The sequence below is a fragment of the Lissotriton vulgaris genome, chromosome 4_1 (genome assembly GCF_964263255.1).
Source record: "Lissotriton vulgaris chromosome 4_1, aLisVul1.2, whole genome shotgun sequence".
Taxonomy (NCBI): domain Eukaryota; kingdom Metazoa; phylum Chordata; class Amphibia; order Caudata; family Salamandridae; genus Lissotriton; species Lissotriton vulgaris.
Window position 1 is genome coordinate 2,118,642,680 of NC_141691.1, and position 16,530 is coordinate 2,118,659,209.

At 38.5% G+C, this 16,530-nt stretch overlaps 1 protein-coding gene across 1 annotated transcript in view; it reads right to left on the minus strand.

The window, feature by feature from the left end:
• Positions 1-16,530, minus strand: part of LOC147725159 (CD5 antigen-like) — a 459,301-nt gene that overhangs the window by 354,873 nt on the left and 87,898 nt on the right. The gene's annotated exons all lie outside the window — the stretch shown is intronic.

The window sequence follows — 16,530 nt, forward strand, 5'->3', positions numbered from 1 at the left end:
TTTGTAGTGTGCAACAGGATTCAATCGATTTGCTTCGAAATTTCTTACGTACATATAGTAAGAAAAGTCTAAAACAAAAAATGAAGATCTTGCAAGAGTTAGATCCTTGCAGAGTGAGAGAAAACACAGGTTTGCATGGAAATTCACTGGCTTGTCTTTCTAGAAAAGTATGTCAGAGTGTTTTTCATCATTTTAGGATGTTAGCAGTGCATCATAATAAGGTGAGAAAATTAGTGAGAAGGTTGTATTATGCAAAAAGTCCAGCACTTAAGCTTAAACAGTTAAACAGTGCTCTTTTGCATGGATCTGAAGTAGATGTGAAGACTATTTGTGAAGAAATTGAGTTTTGTTATTTTGGGAACAAAGAGGACAGTGTAGAAATGGATGTAGTAATGGATGGTAATGTGGAAGACAATGTACAGATTTCAAGTACAGAAAAATTTGATAAGGAAATTACCATGTTTAAGGTGAAATCAAGTGAAAGGCCTAATTTAACTTGTGTGTGTGGTCGACGGACTCATTATAAGATTCAGACTAGGTTAGTTGATTTATATGCAAAATGTGAATTGGAAAATAATAGTGAATGGAAGGATTTTGTAAGTTATTTGTTGGTGGAGAATTCTTTTGATTTGAGTTTTGATCAGCGTATTTGTAATTATTGTTTGAAAAAATTAAATGAAAATAGAATGCCTGCTAGAGCTGCTCATAATAATCTTCAGTTGATAGATATTCCTTCTGAATTGATGGATTTAAATACTTATGAATCAATTTTGATTCAATGTGCCCATCCTGTTCAAGCTATTGTTCGCATGGAGCCTAAGACAGGGAAATTGCCTCCTACAGATTTACAAACAGGATTAAAGGGAAGAGTTGTTTATTTGCCTCTAGATGTCAAGAAAAATATTGATACAATGGGTGTAGAAAGAGTAGAAGAGGATCCTCTGGTTATTCTAGTTAATGGGGTTCTGACAAAGAGTAAGAAAATCTGGCAAGATTTAGTGGATGTTAGGAAAGTCAAAAAGGCAACGTTGTATTTGGTCAAAAACAATGAGTACTATAAAGATGTAAGTGTTGGAGGAGAGGAAACAGCTACAGAAGAAGACAGTGATTGTGCAGTTGGTCAAATTAAAAAAGTTGATGGGTCTAGAAGTGAAGAAATATATGAACATTATACTGTTCATCCTTTGCATTCCAAAGAAGTAATGGGGAATGCAATTGATTTGTTTTAAATGAAAGCAGCAAAAGGAAGTCCTATTAGTGTATGGGAAGAAAGTTTGGAAGCTCGTTGTTTTCCACAGTTATTTCCAACAGGTTGAGGTGGACGATATGACGATTGATCAGTTCAAATTCCTGCAGCTGAATATCGGACTTTATGTTATGTTATGTTACGTTATGTTATTTTTGTCTTGTATAGCGCACGGCTACTCAAAGAGTGTCCCGGCGCTTTATTGCAATCCTGTATCACAACATAACGGAAAGAAAAACCAGAAAGGTGGAAAGATCCCTAACTAACAGTCAAGACTGATATCTACAAAGTAAAAAGCCAGGTTTTAAGATTATATGCTGAAGATCCAAGGTTTCGTCAATGCATTCCATATTTGTTTCATCTACTGTATGAAAGTGATTTGTCTGGGCTTTCTTATGCAGTTAATCATATATTGAAAATTGGAGCGCATCCGCAAAATGTTTCAGCAAGGGACTTTATGGAGAAAGTCAATCTGCAAGACAGTATTTTGGAATCTCAGCTAATCAATCTCAAGGCATGTCAGCGTGGAACAAACGAGTATTGGTTCCGTCGTCATGGGGAATTAAAATGTATGCTAAGAAACTTAGGAACTCCTACATGGTTCCTCACTCTTAGCTGTGCTGAGTATGCATGGGATGACTTACTTCAATTTCTACGAGAGGCAAATGGAAACATACAAAATATAGAATTGAAAACACCGGGAGAACTGTGTTCTTTGGATCCAGTGAATGTTTGCAGATATTTTAATCATAGATTTGAAGCTATGATGTCTTTTATTACCAACAAAAAAAATCCTCCCCTTGGAGAGGTCTTGGATTTCTTTTGGAGGAAGGAATATCAAGCGAGAGGTGCTCCTCATATACATATGTTGTTATGGATTAAAGATGCACCCAAATTTGGATCAGATTCGGATGAAACAGTGATGAGTTTCATTGAAGAGAATTCAACATGTGCTGTTCCAAAGACTAATGAAGAAAACAGTTTAAGGCAACAAGTTTTACGTTTTCAATCTCATCGTTGTGGAAAGTACTGGCATTGAAAATTCAAAAACAAGGAAAAGTACTACACGAAATGTCGTTTTGCGTTTCCACGATAAGTGATTTCTAAAGGAAGAGTAAATAATTTGATGTCATCTCTACGACATACTGTGACAAGGAAATCACCCAAAAATACATATAACTTAAAAAGAAACGAAGAGTCCAAGTACATCAACGACTACAACCCAGTGATTTTGTCCATGTGGAATGCTAACATGGATATTCAGTTCGTTGCTGACAACTCTATTGCTGTGGCTCGATATGTGACATCTTACATCACAAAAAAAGAAAAGACAGAACTGAAGGAAAGGTGGGAGGACATTTCACATGAAAAGAGTCTAAGCAAGAAATTATACAGTTTCAGTCTGAAGATGTTGTCGCATTGAGAAATTGGAGCATATGAATGTTCTGATCGGTTATCATCAGCAAGTCTCTATGCCAAATCAAGAACAATCATTTGGGTGAGTCTAGGTCTTGCTGCAACACGAAACCGAGTTTTGAAATCTGTACAAGAAATTGAATATTTGGCGGAGAAAGAACCAAACAGTACAGATATTTTGAAGACAAATATGTTGGATACATACTATCCAAATAGAAGTACTCACCTTGAGAACACTTGTTTGTATGAAGTTCTGCAAAACTACAGTTATAAGAGGAACATCACAGAAGATATCAATAATGGAAAATATGCTGTCATTGGGTATGAAGGATGTCTAGTGAAGCAGAGAAAAGGCCATTTGATTAATCATTGAAAATTGAGTTGCGAAGCTCCAGACAAAAGAGAATTTTACTATTTAGCTCTTTTGCAACTCTTTAAGCCATGGAGTACAGAAGAGGAACTACTTGGAGATTTTCTCTGTTATGAAGACTCTTTTAATGCAACTAAGGATACCATAGAATGTCCTGTTTTTCCAAATTATCTGCAAATGTTGAACGAAGAAATAGAGCAAGAAACCACAATTGCTGAAGAGATTGCTAGAGACAGTTCTCAAGACAGTCAGAGTTCTACTTCATTGAGTCAGGATCCACTAGGAGGACCAATTATCCAAAATGAAGCTGCAACTGCCATGGATGAGGTGGAAAGAGCTATGGAACAAGCTCAAGAGGATGGAGTTAACTTAGAAGATTTGGTAAAGCAACTAAACGTTGAGCAGAAAAAGATATATGACGAAGTTACAGAACAGATTGAACATGGATTCAGACATGAGAAAAAAGTGTGCTCATGTACATCATTTAAGCCTGTTCGACTGTACATAAGTGGAGAAGCGGGAACAGGAAAAAGTTTTCTGATTAAAGCCATTGCAACTTATTTGCAGAAAAGGACTGAATCACAGCTGTCTTGTGTTGTAACCGCTCCAACTGGACTGGCAGCACATAACATTAAAGGGATTACTCTACATCGTTTACTTATGCTGCCAGTTGAGCATGACAATAAATTGCATTACAACAAGTTACCTGGAGATGCGTGTTCTGAAGTTTCCAGAGTCTTGAAGAAAATGAAACTTCTTATCATTGATGAAGTAAGCATGGTCTCAAATCTAATGCTTGCTTTTGTGCATTTGAGAATGCAAGAAATTCTTAGAACAGAGTATGATGTGTTATTTGGAGGAAAACGCATTATTGTTTTTGGAGATCTACTGCAGTTGACTCCAGTAAAAGGACAACCAGTGTTTAAAATGCTTACACATGAAGATACCAGGAAGTCCCTTGGAAGCATTGGAAACGTTAAAATATGGTTACATTTTAAATATGCTGAACTGCTTCAAAATATGCAACATGCAAAGGATGAAGATTATAAAAATATTCTACAAGATGTAAGAATCGGAAAAGTAAAAGAGCTTGGGGAAGAAGTTTTACATGCTCGATTAATTTCCAATTTGTATCCAAATGAAAACATTCTTCCAGAGAATATTTTTTTTAAAATGACTGAGAAGAAATCTGGGATATGTTTGATGCCAACTCTGCAAGAATGTTCCATCTTCAACAACAAAATGTTAAAGTTAGAAAATGAAGAGATTGTGAAACTGGAAGCAATAGATAATATAGAGCATATGGGAGCAACAATTGTTTTGTCAGAAAATTTGAAAACAAAATTGGATTCATTAGAGAAAAGTATTTCTAAAACAGCTGGTTTTGAAAAGACTCTGAATGTGTGTTTAAATTGTCGTATCATTTTGAGAAGAAATTTAAATGTTGAAAGAGGTCTGGTAAATGGAGCAATGGGTTATGTTGTTGATTTTGTGAATTATAGAAATAGAGATGGAATTGAATTTTTAAAAATAAAATTTGATGGCATTGAGCAAGTACAACAAATCAGTCGTTGTTCTGCTAGATTTTTGCTTGTAAAAGACTTATATGTTCGCCGAAAACAGTTTCCTCTTTGTTTGGCATATGCGGTGACAATTCATAAATCTCAAGGTTTAAGTGTAGATAGTGCTTTGGTGAACATTGGAAGATCTGTGTTTAAAGAGGGTATGGCATATGTGGCATTATCACGAGTCAGAACTTTATCAGGATTGTACTTGATTGAGTGTGATGAGACAAAGATTTGTGCAGATCTAGATTGTGTTAAAGAGTAAAATAGGCTAAGAAGAGAGTATGCTCCACATTTGCCTCAATATCCTCTGTTTGAAAAACGTGTGGTAGGCCAAAAAAGAAGAAATGAGAATAATTGCAGTGAGGTAGTAGCAAAAAGACAACAAGCATTTGCAATGCAATAGGTCTCGCATTAGGAAAGTTTGAGCTATCGGTATTGTAAATGACAATTTTTTTATTTATGTGTTGGTTTTGAAAATAGTGAAATTAATAACTTTGTCATTTACAATGCCAATAGTTTTAACTTTCGCAAATGTGACACCTATTGCATTTGTAATGCAATATAAAAGTTATTGTAATTTATAATGCCAATAGCTTTTGTAAATCACTTTTATAAAGATTATGTTCATTGTATTTTATTGTGACGAAAATCCAAGAACAGAAGTGAAATATTAACATGTTTTTGTGACATTTGTAATAAAGGTTGAAACATTAAGAGAACATATTTGAACCAGTTCTTGTTGAATGGTTGCACAGATTGATGTTGTGGTGCCCCTGAGTGATGCTGAATGATGCTATGGTGATGCGATAGATAGAGGGAGGGGGCGATAGATAGATAGAGAGCGATAGATAGAGGGAGGGGGCGATAGATAGAGGGAGGGGGCGATAGATAGATAGAGAGCAATAGATAGAGAGCAATAGATAGAGGGAGGGGGATAGATCGATAGAGAGCGATAGACAGAGGGAGGGGGCGATAGATAACTAGAGAGCGATAGATAGAGGGAGGGGGCAATAGATGGAGGGCGATAGATAGAGGGCGATAGATAGATAGATGGCGATCGATAGAGAGCGATAGATAGAGGGAGGGGGTGATAGATAGATAGAGGGGGATAGATAGAGGGAGGGGGTGATAGATAGATAGAGGGCAATAAATAGATAGAGGGCAATAGATAGAGGGAGATAGATAGGTAGATAGATAGCGATAGATAGCGATAGATAGAGGGCGATAGATAGAGTGTGATAGAAAGATGGCGATAGATAGAGGGCGATAGATAGACAGATAGATAGATAGATAGATAGATAGATAGATAGATAGATAGATAGATAGATAGATAGATAGATAGATAGATAGATAGATAGATAGATAGATAGATAGATAGATAGATAGATAGATAGATAGATAGATAGATAGATAGATAGATAGATAGATAGATAGCGATAGATAGAGGGAGGGGGTGATAGATAGATACAGACAGATAGATAGAGTGAGGGCGATCGATAGATAGAGGGTGATAAATAGAGGGCGATAGATAGATAGATAGATAGATAGATAGATAGATATATAGATAGATAGATAGATAGATAGATATATAGATAGATAGATAGAGAGCGATAGATAGAGGGAGGGGGCAATAGATAGAGAGCGATAGATAGAGGGAGGGGGCGATAGATAGATAGATAGATAGATAGATAGATAGATAGATAGATAGATAGATAGATAGATAGATAGATAGATAGATAGATAGATAGATAGATAGATAGATAGATAGATAGATAGATAGATACAGACAGACAGACAGACAGAGTGAGGGCGATTGATAGACAGAGTGAGGGCGATAGATATATAGAGTGATGGCGATAGATAGATAGAGTGAGTGCAATAGATAGACAGCTAGAGGGATGGTGATAGATAGATTGAGAGTATTTATGTTGCATTGAGTAGAGTGTAATTATGTGGCGTGTAATTATGTGGCACCGAGTGGTATTTGGAGTGTATGTTGCATTGAGTGCAGTGTAATTATGTGGCGTGTAATTATGTGGCACTGAGTGGCATTTAGAGTGTATGTTGCATTGAGTGCAGTGTAATTATGTGGCACTGAGTGGTATTTGGAGTGTATGTTGCATTGAGTGCAGTGTAATTATGTGGCGTGTAATTATGTGGCACTGAGTGGTATTTGGAGTGTATGTTGTATTGAGTGCAGTGTAAGCTTTCAAATACCTTCAGTTATTAAGCCTTCAGAGGGCATAAAAGGCAGAAAGGTCCTCTGCACCATGCTACAGTCTACTATTTGACTGTGTGGCTGATCATTAAAGACGGATTACTAGGGAGCCCCCAGCACCCCTCTATTTTGCGGCAGAGGGGATTCTGGGAGTCTCAAATCGACATTTGTATGTTCCATTCTAGCGAGTAATGCCCTCCTGCGACATGGAAGCAGTAAAGATTTCAAAGACTCTTAGTGAACATAGTAAAGGGAGTCATGCGAGTGGTGTAGCGAAACGCGAGCACTGAGGTCTGCTACCTTCATTAATGGGCCACTCAAACCCTGACAGACTAATGCAAATGGCTCATAACTCATAACTAGGAGACGGAGGGCCTTCTGCACAACGGGGGATCTGGGGCCCTATGCTTTGCCACGGGTAATGCTACCTACACCATTTGCAGTTAATGTGAATGTAAATAACAAACATTACAAACAATTAAAAAACATTTTCTTTTTTTAAAGTATGACAACACTTTTCAGTCGTATTCCTCTATTTATTAACGTTCATAGCAATCTGAGTGACACAGAGAGTAAAAAGAAAACATGGGGAGAATCCACTGTAATTTACTGAGAGGGCCAAAAGACTGGAACGCGCACGTGCACAAGCCACTCAGCTCCATGGGCATTTTATCAAAAACGTTTCACATCAGAAGCTAGGCACATATACCAATTTTCACTGGTATACGCCACGTTTCCACAAAACATGCCCTGCCTAACTGCATAAGGATGCTTTAATTTACCGGCAGTCTCATTTTAAACATTGCTAACATCAGGAATGTCACCTCTCAAAGAGACTCAACAATCATATGTCCCTATGCCATGAGCTCAATGTAATGTAGTTGGCAAGCATTCTATTTGTGAGTGTCTTTAAGCCTTTATTGGCTTTCTGACATAGAGGGTCGTACATCTATGATGTTTTAATGGAAGGTTTCGAATCGGGGATGATTTGCCGCAGCAGTGCACAAAGGGCAAATACTGTGATTCTGAAATCACAAATGTCATTATAACTTTGCCTTCTACTGTTAAACAGGTCAATGCAGTATTTTTTCACGCAGATTTAGTTTTCACATGTCGGTGTCCTGCGAGTGTGCTTGTATGTACAAGGAAAGTCCCTGGGATATACAGTCACTGTGGAACCATGGTGTAGTTCATATGTACCAAAAGATGCCACCCAATACCAGATTATGCCTTCGAGATTGTACCCTTTCAATACAGATTTAAAGCAGAAATAAGAACCTTAAATGTTTTTTTGTCGTAAGAAATATACAATTTATTACAATTTTACAAAGGTTAAAAACTTTTTTATGCACAAATAAAAAACATTTAAAATATCACAATTTAATTAAAAACAATGGATATAAGGAGTCACAGTTTGTTTTCGTTGTCAACGAAAACAAACTGTGACTCCTTAAATTTATAATACATATGAACTACACCATGGTTCCACAGTGACTGTATATCCCAGGGACTTTCCTTGTGCTTCTAACCTAGTTCTCCTTGTCCCTTATTATCACACAAAGGAGGCCTCCCTTCTTTTTTTACATGTGCTTGTATGTAAACATATTTATCAGTATGTTTCAGTTAATGCCGTTTTTCGTATGCCTAAGAGTGTGGATGTACTTGAGAAAAAAAAGTGTGCTGCTTTCACTGCTGTCAGGAGAAAGCATAAGAACAGCAGGCGGCCCAATCATTAACCTGTGTTATGGCAAACTGTACACATTTGAAGAGCCAAGGGCTCCAGGAAAAACAATTCCATCTGTACTAAACAACGTGTAAGTCTTTATTTCTTTGTAAAGTAAGTTACACTTTATCAGTACACGTTATACTTAATTTTTTTAAGAAATTGGTATAAAGTACTACCTCGCGTCTCTATTAAGTTTAAGAGGACAGAAAGCAGACGTGTGCGTCACTTTAGTAATCTGCTAAATAAACAAAGCGGAAGAGACGTGAGACCCGCGGCGACCCAGAAGCTCTTGGCCAGCCGGCCAATCCGCTCGCGGCCGACCGGAAGTCCCGCCTCCTGAGGTCCGTGAGACGCCGGCGCATGGAGCGCCCTGTCGGTCCTGGGTAGCGTGGGTCCCCAGGAGGGGGCCAGGGAGAAGGAGTGTGGCGCCTGTTGCGGGGCTCCTCTGACCTGAGGGAGCCCCGATTCAGAAGAGGAGATGAGACGTGCCGCGCCGTGAGGAGCCCCGTCGGAAGAGCGCAGTCGGTGGGTGGGGCCCAGGGCTAATGTGAAGTCTATGCGTGCCTGTGTGTATGCCTGTGGGGGAGGGGAGGGGGCGGGAGTGTGTGCGCACGTGTGTGCGTGTGTGCATGTGTGTGCGCATGCGTGACTGTGTGTGATTGAGGGAATGCGAGGCAGGGGATAGTGTGCCTGCGTGTGCATGCGCGTGCCTGTGTGTGTGTGTGTGTGCATGCGTGCATGCAGAGGGGTGGGGGCTGCCTGTGTCTGTGTGAGAGCCAGGGCTTTGCACCGCGCATGCGCAGCAATCAGACGCGCGCTCCCGAGGTGAAATCTAACAATGGGAAAGCGCGCGTCTGAGTGCTGTCCACTTTCCTAAATACGGGCAGCATAAGTTGTCGAGCTGATGCATTCATGCTTCGCATGAATGCCACATCAGCTCGACCTAAAAAGTAGATGAATCTGTAATTCAAAAGAGGAAGAAAAAGGATTCTGATGAAAATGTTGTTGGATTTCAGTTTGAAAACAGTTCTGGTGTCAACTGCTATGCTAATGTAGTGGTTAATGTTGTTTTTTTTCTTCAAACTCTACAAGAACAGTTTGTTGAAAATCGGGATCAAAGATTCTGCAGTTTATTGAATTCTGTGTTTGAGAAATGTAGCAGTGATAGAGCACAAATAGAAATTGTTTCAGAAATTTGAAATCTTTTAGACATATGTTCTGGTCCAAAAAAAATTTCATAGAACATTCAGCAGGATTGTCAGGAATTTTTAATGTATATGTTTGGTGTTTTGGAAGATGAAGGTGTAGATGTAGATAATCTTTTCAGCCTTTCTTATCAATGGCAGCATGACTGCCACAATTGTAGTTCATCAAGTACTACTAGAATAGACACTGAAAGATTTATATATTTGACTTTACCAGACTGTAAATCAGTGTCATTTATTAATCTAGTTAAAGCAGCAGATCATAATATGCTGTGTACCCAATGTAAGTGTCCAATGCTATCCACAATATTTATACAAAGTTATGGTCGGTATATCATTTTAGTTTTCCAACGATGTAAACCTGATGGAACTAAATTGACAACTTGTATCAAAAATGTTGTGGCTTCTCAGTTATCAATTTCAGGAAGAACCTTTACAACTGAAGCTATTATTTATCATGACGGTTCTTCAACAACATCAGGACATTATACATGCTACTTAAAATGTCAAAAAGGTTGGAGTTACTGCAATGATTCTCATTTGACTTATAAACAACGTTTGCCTTATGGCTTTAAAAATTCTTACCTAGTGTTTTTAAAACCAAAGTTTTAGTAAAGGTAATTGGCATTTGAAGACGGGAGTAGTTAATAAAAGTTAGTTAGTTAATTAGTCTAATGTTAAAAATTATTTATCTCACATAGGTACTGTAAGTGGATCTCATAGTAAAAAATACTCATATATCTGACACGATTTGGCCGTAAGGAAAGTGTAAGGTATGATGTTCTTAGATCTTTTTTCAAAGGAAGTCGATGAAATTGAAGTTAAAGACATTAGCAGACTTTTTTCCACCAAAAGGACCTTCACTATCTTCTATTTGGCCTCACGGAAAAGTAAGTGAATCAAAGATTACTGTACATATATGATTTCTAAGTTTTTATGGTTTTTTTTAAACACAATCTTTTGGATTGTGTTTTTTTTTCCCGCTGTTATATGATGAAGAGTTTGAACTCACTAATTTAAGTGAAATTCAATATATTCTGAGAACAGCAAAAATAAACAATGTAACCTATTGTATAAGTCATTCTATAGTTTGCATTGTGTAATATATATTGTATTCTCTTTGTCTCACACTCATTTTCCTTTTTGCACCCTTATTTAGCTGTCTTTACTCACTTACACTGCCTTTTTTCACTTTGTTTCATCGCTGTTCCTTTACTCCACTTCTTTCACAACTCCTCAATCGAATTTCAACTGTCTGCATTTTCTCTCTCCCTTGTACCACTTTTCAGCTTTCTCACATTCTCTCAGTACCACTGCTTTAGTTCTCTTCCCCTCTCTTTCCTTGTTTTGCTCCTTTTCTCTTTTTCCTTTCTTCAGTCATTGTACTGCAGTTCACTCAGTCCTTCCCTTTGTCTTTCTGTGTACTTAGTCTCTCGCTCCTTTTTCCTCTATCCTTCTATATTAACATCATTCATTTCATCCCTTCACTCTGTGACTCCCCTTCACTCACTCTCAGTCATCTTCCATTCCTCTTTCTTATTAATGGTTCCTTATTTAGACTCCTCTCCTTTTCACTCATTTTCCTTTTACTTTCTTCTCTTTCCTAAGTTCGTTTTGGTATCTCACATTCTTTTAGTATTTTACTTATCTTCAGTAATTTGTTCTCTTTCTATTTCTTTTTCCCTCTTTTTTGTCTTTCTACATTACTTTATTTCTGTTTTTGTATCCTTCACTATTGCTTTATTTCTTAGTACACTTTTTTTGATTTTTTACCTCTTGACCTGATTCTTCTATTTTAAAATATATTTTACTAATTATAACTTGTTTTTCTTTTGTCATTCACAGATACAAAGTGTAGTTAAAAGATGCAAGTAAGTTTTCATTAATTATATGGTAAGTGAGACTACAAAATGTAGTTCGTCCTCACCCTTTGCTTTAACCTCACTACTTTTCTCTCACCCTACCTCACCCCTGTTTTCTTACTCTGCTTCCCTCACTTATTCTTATCCTCCAGATTTACTTCTCTTTTTCTTACTTTCCTACCACATTCAACTTCTTTTAGTGCCCCTGCTCACCCAACCTCCCTCTCTTTCCTTTTTTTTCTGCTTCACGTAGTCCCTTTCTGACACTCCTTCCTTTACTCTCTCTGTTCTTTTTTTCTGTCACTCCCCATGTCTTACCCTTATTCACTTTTATCCACCCTCTTTCACTCCTCTTTACTTACACTCACTGCTATTTTCTTTTCCTCCGTCACCACTGTTCCTTTTCTCTGGTTCTGTCACTACCTGTCATTCCCCATCCTTTACTCTCCTTCCTTTTACTCTTATCACCCATTCACATTCTCCCAGAACATCTGCTTTAGTTTTCTTCCTCTTTCTTCTTTTCTTTTGCTTCCATATTCATTTTCCTTTTCTCAGTTACTTCCTCTTATACATTTTCTCTGTTTTACTATCTATTACACAGTCCCTCTGTGTTTCTCCCTCTAGCTCTCTTTCTCTTTACACCACTCTTTTTGTCCCCATTCCTTATGCTCACTCCTTCATTATTTTTTTTGTTGGTGCGCTGACGGGACGCGCCCCGCTACGCGCACCGGGGCGCTCACTGGTACGCGCACCGGGAGCGCACCAGAGTGAAATATAAAAAAAAAGAACATACTTTTTAATACAAAAATATTATCTTAATATACAATATAGGATTCATTTTAAGAAAAACATAGCTTTCTAAGCTATAGATATTTGCGAAAAAATAACCTTAGAAATTCACTAAAAAACACATAGGTATGAGGCCCTATAAAAAGATAGGAATTAGCAGTCAAAAAACCTATGAAATTCACTGAAAAAACCATAGGTTTCACACCAGTTATAGTTAGGAATTAGCAGTTAAGAAACCTATGAAATTCACTGAAAAAACCATAGGTTTCACACCAGTTATAGTTAGGAATTAGCATTAAAAAAACCTTTGAAATTCACTGAAAAAACCATAGGTTTCACACCAGTTATAGTTAGGAATTAGCATTTAAAAAATCCTATTAAATTCACTGAAAAAAACATAGGTTTCACACCAGTTATAGTTACCTGGAAATTTTACTGACATAAAACCTTTGAAATGCCCACGTTATAGTTAGTTGGACTCACTATAACTTGCACCTGTAATGCACTGCTGATGACATCACATATTACATCACTCATGACATGGTCAGTGACATCACTCATGACATCACTGATGACACTATCCTTGTGACAGAGAGACTGACCTCCTTTCACTGTAAAGTAACCCTTGAAACACATATTCAAAAATAGAAACTACCATTTTCAAAAAAGTGGAGATACCTATACCAGATACAACAACCAATTCAGTAATTCCACCATTTACATACACATCCACTCATTCACCAACAGTTCTATATAGTCAGTCATACATATACTCACTCATCATATGTAGTGAGACACCTATACATCCGTTAACACACCGACAGTCTTCAAAAAGTTGCTCACACACATATTCACACATGCAAATAAAATATTGAACATCCATTTTTTTGCATATACAGCTATACACACACTACCATCGTACTTCCAAGGAAACTTACACATACTTACTCTCTTAAACAATCACTTATAGAAACACATACTTATTTAAACAAGAACTCTTTCAATCTCTGACTCTCACATATACTCACTTATATACACAAATACTCACATATATTAGATTAAAACATATGTAGTTACTGATAAAGACACTAGTAAGACAGTCATTCACTTACTAACACATACATATACACATTCATTCACCCATACAGTCCGGCACATATGCTGTCTTCAAAACACATACAAACAGTGAGTCAGTCATTGATGCATCTGTGTGCTAAGTAACACCCCCACCAAATCATACAGACACTTATACTGATACTAAAAAAAAAATAATAACCCATATAAACACACATGTAGCTACTCACCAACCCATGCACTCACTTATACACAAAGTGAAACACTGATACAAACATTTAAATACTTAAACAATACTCGCTAATATATGTATTCACTATGATACACTTAATAAGCCGGATAACCAATCATTTATTTTTTAAAAACATCCATTAAAACACTTATTTAAACATTTATTTTTCCATCGACCTTTACATATACATATATAAAACATGTTTATTTTTCAGAAAGGCACACATTCACTGAATGGTGTCATCAGTGATGTCATGAGTGATGTCACTGACAATGTCATGAGTGATGTAATATGTGATGTCATCAGCAGTGCATTACACGCGCAAGTTATAGTGAGTCCAAATAAATATAACGTGGGAATTTCAATGGTTTTATGTCAGTAAAATTTCCAGGTAACTATAACTGGTGTGAAACCTATGGTTTTTTCAGTGAATATATATATATATTACCTACTGGCGGTCGCCAGTAGGTAGTTATAGTTAGGACCTAGTTTCCATAGGAAATCCTCAACATTCTATTTGGATTAACTTTGGCCCTGGTGGATGAATCTTTGCGAATTTCTCAAAGACGATGGCTCGGTCCGCTGCGCTCCTTCCCTGAAAGTTTGGGGGGGATCGGTCAAGTGGGGGCTGAGATAACAGGGGGGTCCCAAAACGTGTTTTCTCCATGTTATTTTCCATAGGACCTTTAGACTCGGCTACAGGTCGAACGGCTGAATGGATTTATAAGAAATTTGGCAAAACTGTTGAGTCCGGTTCGCAGATTACACTTTTTTTGTTTACCGTTCAGTAGTTGCTGAGAAAATTAAAGTTAAAGTCAGTTATATATCTATAAGCGCGAACGGGTGCGCGCACTCAAACGGCTGCGCGTGAGCGGAATTTCTTTTTTGCTGCGTGACGTCTGTTAACGTTCGATTCGAAGGAAATCAGGAACTGTTGACCGCCATTTTGTCACTGCGAGTAAATATTTTGTTCATTTCAAAGCGTTGAAACATGGAAAGGGGAGAAGGTACAGATAGTCTTGCTGTGTAGGTTTTCTCGGGGTGTGCAGTAAGGCTCTTAAACGTGAAAAGATATACATATTTTTTTTTTTACAGTTGCGTGGTGCGTGCACTCGGTCGCGCACACCTATTTACAAGAGTGTGAAAATGGAGATAAATCAGAAGTTTGAGTGGTTTGATATAAGGTGGCTCTGAAAAGAGCCCTTGTGTTAATTGAGTTTTTTCTGCATTTATAAGTAAGTACCGATGCAGAGCCTGATGTTGCAGAGGAAGATTCTGTTTCCCTCATCCGTGAAATGAACACTATCTCTCATATAGATCTCTTGCATGTGGTAACGCAAGTTGTTGTGGTAAATAGAACCCATGCTATAATCTCTGAGGAATGCAGAAACAGATTTATTTACATGTCTCCTTGCTTTGTCAATTTGTGCTCAATGTTGATTGGACCAATTCCATTTCTGTCTTTAGCATATATTGGAATATACCAAGGCAGTTCGAGGAAAAAGTGTCATCAATTGTTGAAAGGTGTCTTTTAGAAGCATTTCCAGACCTACCCCAGTCAATGTGCCTAGATCGTTCCTACACAGTGCACAATTATAAGGTCTGGTTCCGGGAGATGCATAAAAGTTTTCACCAATGGTATTAATTGGTGACATCTCAATCCTCTTTGGCCAATCCACGTTATTTGCACATTTAGTAAATCAAGGTTGGAAATTCGTCTGCTTGCTGCATATTTTCCAGTCTAGTGAATATAGCTGTGTCCTAAAAGCCAAACCTTCATTTTCAAGGCAGATGCACTCGTACTCCGATGGGTTCTGGAAGTGGAATGGCAGTTAGAAGCTGAAAGTCAGGATAAAAAAATGGATGAGGCTTGGTGTGGTTGAAAAACAAAAAATGATTGGTTGATTCTAATACGTGAAGATTGAAGACTACGTTGCATGTTAATGTTATGTAAAACTAAAAGTACTATTGGGTGTGAAAAAAATGACATGTAACAGAGCTGTGGATAGGCAGGTGTTTCTGGAGGGAAAATAGTGTTGTTACTTTGCTGTAGAACGTTGAGATATGAACTTTTGACCTGTGCCTTCAGCCAGGTGCAGAATGAGGTGTTACCATGGAAGCAGCCAGAGATGGCAGTGGGTGATGGGTGACTTTTATGTGACATTGAAAATATTGTGAGGGAGAACCAACTGAAACGTTACATTACGCGCTCCGCGCCGCGCCCCGGATTGCTTCCAGGAAGCTGCGCTTCGCGCCTCGCGCACCGGAGCACTTCCAGGTGCGCTAACGCGGCGCGTCATATGACGCATTACGCAACAACGCGATACGTCGTTGGGGCTCCACCGGAACTCATCGAATTGGTAGTCTACAGTGTTTCTGGATGTTTCAGACTGAAGCTGGCGTCAGCATGAGAGCACCCCGTGGCTACGTCGTGGCCATTCCGCGAGCAATCATGGCAGTCGCTCCCCACCGGAAGTCTGCAGGAGTCAGGGGCCCCAGTGACTCTTGTAGAATCTTCAAGGCTGAGGGGACGCTTTTGGGAATGGGGCCCATGCCCTAGCAGTCAAGCGTCCGAGTTCCAGGGTTGCCCAGGGCATCCTTGCAGGCCAGGCCCAAGTCTGTGGAGCCGACCACCATTTCCTGAGCTCCGTGGCAGCCGCCTGTCGCTGTACCGCAAGAGTGGGTGCAATTTAGTCGGATGGCGGGTGAGACGCTGTAATAGCAAGAGCAGGCGTAATTCAGCTGGCCGAGAGAGGCACTGTGCCTCAGGAGCAGGTGCAACTCAGCTGGCCGAGTGAAGCGCTGGGGTGTAGCTAAGAAACCT